The sequence below is a fragment of the Echinops telfairi genome, unplaced genomic scaffold (genome assembly GCF_000313985.2).
Source record: "Echinops telfairi isolate 266 unplaced genomic scaffold, ASM31398v2 ScPeMD7_7469;HRSCAF=8507_0, whole genome shotgun sequence".
In the NCBI taxonomy this organism is placed as follows: Eukaryota; Metazoa; Chordata; class Mammalia; order Afrosoricida; family Tenrecidae; genus Echinops; species Echinops telfairi.
This window is the reverse complement of record NW_022111372.1, coordinates 42003655-42008709: the sequence shown is the minus strand read 5'-3', so window position 1 is coordinate 42008709 and position 5055 is coordinate 42003655. Positions and strand designations below refer to the sequence as shown.

The window sequence follows — 5055 nt, the reverse complement described above, 5'->3', positions numbered from 1 at the left end:
TCACTTGCCCTTGGCCTTGTGATGGCTCTCGGTCTTCTTCGGCAACAGAACAGCCTGGATGTTAGGTAGGACACCGCCCTGCGCGATGGTGACGCGGCCCAGGAGCTTGTTGAGCTCCTCTTCGTTGCGGATGGCCAGCTGCAGGTGGCGCGGAATGATGCGGGTCTTCTTGTTGTCGCGGGCCGCGTTGCCCGCCAGCTCCAGGATCTCGGCCGTTAGATACTCGAGCACCGCTGCCAGGTACACGGGAGCGCCCGCTCAGACGCGCTCCGAATAGTTGCCCCAAGGAGGCGGTGGACACGGCCCACCGGGAACTGCAACCGCGCACGGGAGGGGCGGCTCCTGGCCTGGGCGTCTGGTATACCTCCCTGTTTTCCGCGAGCGGATATGGCGTATAAAGCACTTAGGGAAGCGTGGGGCTTTATGTGCATTGGTCAGGGCGTGCCCCAAGCCAGGCCATTGGGCGATACAGTGCAAAAGGGAGTCACCCGAAGAGTAAAGGCACTTTGCATTCTTGTAACCCCATTGGCTGTTTCCAGTATGACGAGTCATGAGATTTGGCCAATCAGACGCGAACTTTAAAAGTCACTTCATTTACATATGGCCCAGGGGCTTACCACGGATGTGGATCAGACTGTAGTGTCTCTCATCAGGCAAGTTTGGGTTATGTGTCTGAAAAATACTATGATGGGTCCTGCTTGTGATTAGTCGCTTCCTGTAATGCCGCTTTGTCGGCCTTTCTGTTTGATGGCAGAGAGCAGAATCTGTCAGTTTAGCTGTTGTAGGTGCCACATTTTTTCAAAGGCTCCCCAATTCCAGTTTATGCTGCTTTTCATGGAGTTTGTTTCGTAGTTTAGTTTTCTTAAACGCTCATGGCCCCAAGTACAACCGGCTTCAAGTCGTTCGGTCACTGACTCACACTTTGAGGCGGAGTTCTACCACCTGGCTGCGGTCAGGCCCTTCTACCCTCAGCTGGAGCCAGCTCCCTCGCCGTGGCTCCCTGAGGTCGGCTGGTGCAGTAGTTCTGTCACCTGGGGAACTCAGGAGTGCAGCGTCAGGTGACGCAGCAATGGTGATTGGTTTTATGAATTAGCATCAGGCTGGGAAAAGTTAATGGTATCTGCTGACTTTGAGGCCGGTATTTTTGCGGACAATCTGAAGATGCTTTCCCTCTGAAGAACTAGGAAATCAGGAAGGCTGGTGCCCCTCGGCAATCCCCCCTCCCCACTCTGCCCGACAGCTAGCCTTTGAAAGGCTAATGAGTAAAATTCCTGAGCTAGCATGAGAATATAAAACTTTACAAATAAAAAGAGAAGAATCTCACAAAGATTGGGGCTAATTGCCCTTGTAAAGGAAGGTACACTTATTTAATTCAACACCATTTTAATTAAAACCCCATTTAAATTCAATAGTGACTAATTCATTTGGTAGTGTTGTGGGTTACGTTTGGGGGCTGCTACCGGAAAGGTCAGCAGTTCAAAACCACCAGCTTTCTTGGGAGGAAGATGAGACTGTTTGCTCCCTTCAAGAGTTAAACTCACTGCCATTGAGGCAGTGCCTACTCGCAGCGATCCTATAGGACCCGGCAGAACTACCCCTGTGGGTTTCTGAGCCTCTGTGATGGTAACTCTTTATGGGAGTAGAAAGCTCTTGCTGTTGAGTGACCTGTGCCCGGGAACTGGGGACCTTGAAGATCGTAGTTCAATGATAACTGATAGGAAGGAAGATTAGGGACAAAGAGTGTTGGCTCCACCAAAAGCCAACGCTAAACGAAAATTAGCTGGCCATGCCACAATCAAGAGGCTTAAAGTAAATCAGGCACACATTAGAAAACTACGGGGAAGATCCAAAGCTGGGCATGCAGAGACCAAGGTCACTTAGGCAGACGGGCGAAGGTCACCCTGGGCATGCACATTAAGAACCACACATGCGCCTGAACCCAGCCACTAAGAATGGCCAATACCCTCAACTACGCACCCCTCTCAAGTGGGGGTAGGAGGAGATCAATAGCAGAGATCCAGGGCAGGCCTGTCTCTTTTCTATTCAGTGAGTGAGGTCTCTTGTGCCCTTCCCACCTTTTCAGTTGGGAGCGCCCTCTCTTTAGGCAGAGCTCTTTCCCCCCCCCCCTCCCCCCCTTTGGTTCTGTGGACTCCTCTTTCGGGCCATTTTTCCATGTGGTTTTTCACGCTCCCCTGAAGTGGCCATTTTCTCGCACAGCCCCAGCCATGAGGTCTTGCACGCTTTCCAGAAACTGCGTGTACCACCTAAGACTGTCTTATCGGAGACTTCCCTTTCCCTCGCAAAAGTTACTTGACTTTACAAAGGTACTTCTGCCGCGTGAATGTTTACAGCGTTGAGAAGCGAGAACGGGGAAAACCCTCCCAGAACCGTAACATAACCAGGAAGAGTTACAGTCTCGGTAACCCATTGGGGGCAATTCAACTCGTCCTATAGGGTCGCTATGAGTGGGAACAGACTGGTTGGCGATGAATTTGCCTTAGTAAACTAATGGCTATTCCAAAGTGGAGCTGAAATTTTACAAAAGGATAACCTTGTTCTCCTTTCAAGTGGAAGATATATATATTTTTTATCATTTTATTAGGGGCTCATACAACTCTTATCACATTCCACACATACATCAATTGTGTAAAGCGCACCTGTACATTCATTGCCCTCGTCATTCTCAAAACACTTCCTCTCCACCCAAGCCCCCGGCATCAGGTCCTCATTTTTCCCCTCCCTCCCCGTTACCCGCCCCCTCACGAGCCCTTGGTAATTTATGAATCTTTACTCTGTCATATCTTGCCCTGTCCGACGTCTCCCTTCACCCACTTCTCGGGTGTCCATCCCCCAGGGAGGAGGTCACATATAGTTCCTTGTATCCGTTCCCTCTTTCCTACCCACTCTCCCTCTACCCTCCCAGTATCGCCACTCACACCACTGGTCCTGTAGGGATCATCTGCCCTGGATTCCCTGTATTTCCAGTTCCTATCTGTACAAGTGTACATCCTCCGGTCAAGCCAGACTTGCAAGGTAGAATTTGTGTCATGATAGTGGGAGCGGGGAGGAAACATTTAAGAGCTAGAGGAAAGTTGTATTTTTCATCGTTGCTACATCGCACCTTGACTGACTTGTCTCCTCCCTGAGACCCCTCTGCAAGGGGATCTCCAGTGGCCTACTAATGGGCTTTGGGTCTCCACTCACACTCCCCCCATCATTCACTGTGGTAATATTTTTTGTTCTGATGATACCTTATACCTGATCCTCAAGTGGAAGATATTATATTCAGTTTACTGTCAATTCTTATGCGTATTTTTTTTAAAAAGTGAGAAGAGCAAGACTTTAGAGATAGCTTAGTGTCCCGGGAAGAGTTGTGGGTAGTTCAGACGGTGACGGGCTACGCTGCTAGACAAAAGACGGGAGCCCAAACCCTGCTGAGCACTGCCAAAGGCAGGCTCAGTCAGCAATCTGATCCCAAAGGTTACAGGCTTGAAGCAGTTCTATTTTGAAGGCGTGGGGGTCTCCATGAGGCGGCCTCAACTTGAGAGCAACCAGTAACAACAGTGTCCTGGCTTTGAATGATGCATTTTTAAAAATCACATAAATACGTACTTCAATTGTGCATTTGAAAACAGAAGCTACTTGCACATTGCTCTCTTCATGGTTGAAGGTTTAATAAGACTGCAAAGTCAAAAACAGTATTTCCCAAAAAGGACTTTATAGAGAGTATGTGTCTGAAAGTGCATGGGGGCTTCAAAAGGTTCCTAGAAATTGTCCGTTCTTCCATGAACTTTTTGAAGCCCCTTGGTATGTATCTCCAAATTGAAAACTATTCCCATGAAGAAACAAAATACCTCAGATATGCATTCTTTAAATTGATGTGTGGAAGAGAGGAGGGGATCTGGGACAGCTGTACAGTGACTGCTCTATTTCCCTCTGGCAACCATGAAAATCTTATTTTTAGAATCATTTCAGCAGTAAATTATTTTTGTTGCCGCTAATCCGCTAATCCCTTTCTATGCCCCAAATTTCTCCTGAAAAGAATCTGAGGAGTCTGCTGAGGGTGGTCTTCAGACCTGCTGTTGGATGGACAGAGCAGCCTACACTTTTTTGTATGCCTGAGAGAACTTGGAGAGATGACCAGAGCAAAAGGGTTTCAACATTATTAGTACAAGAAGCCATTCTACCCCAACAGCCTTTAAGACTGAGAAAAGAGTGTTTAACAAGCATTCTGAGGTGAGAGGCTCTCATGATGTGAGCAATCCCATAATAAAAGTTGAGCATAAATTCCAGAGGTTTATTTAAGGTCTAAGGAGCTCTAGTGGCACAAATGGTTATAAAGCATTGGGCTGCTAAGGTTAGTGGTTCAAACCCACTAGTCACTCTTCAGGAAAAACATAAGGCTGTCTGCTCGAGTAAAGGTCTAAAAGGTCCGAAACCAAACTCACTGCCATTGAGTTGATTCCAACTCACAGTCACCTTTGGGTTTCAAAGACTCTTACACTTTATCGGAGCAGAAAGCCTCATCTTTCTCTTACACGGCCACTGGGGGTCTCGGGCGATTGACCTTACCGTTTAGCAGTGCAATGAATAATCTACTATGCCACCAGTGCTCATGGGTCAGAATGGAATTGGTGGCTGCGGATTTGGGAGGGTGGGGTGGCTCCCATAATGATTCAGAGTCTCAGAAACCCCAAGGGGCAGCAGTGCTTCTCTGTCCTGAAAGGTTGTTATAAGTCAGAACTGACTCAATGGCATTGGGTTTGGATCTAATGTGTGGCAAATATGGCTTGAACCTTCTGGTGCTACTTGAAAGGGGTACCACTGATCTGTTTCTATTAACCATCACCACTTTCGTAAACATCAAGTCAAACCTACCTAATATTTAAGGGGGTGGGGGAGGTGTTAAATTGTGAAACAAATATACAACTTGGAGTAGATCTGAGGTAAATTGTACCATAAGCAGATTTTCTTTTAAGTGGCTAAACAAAGTTTAAAAAAGCAAATAGCAATAAAAGAAAATGTTTCAGGTACAGGACCAGCAGTATAGGAGTA

At 47.6% G+C, this 5055-nt stretch overlaps 1 pseudogene; it reads right to left on the bottom strand.

Moving 5' to 3' along the window:
- Positions 1–431, bottom strand: LOC105978830 (annotated as a pseudogene).
- Positions 432–5055: the final 4624 nt, after the last annotated feature.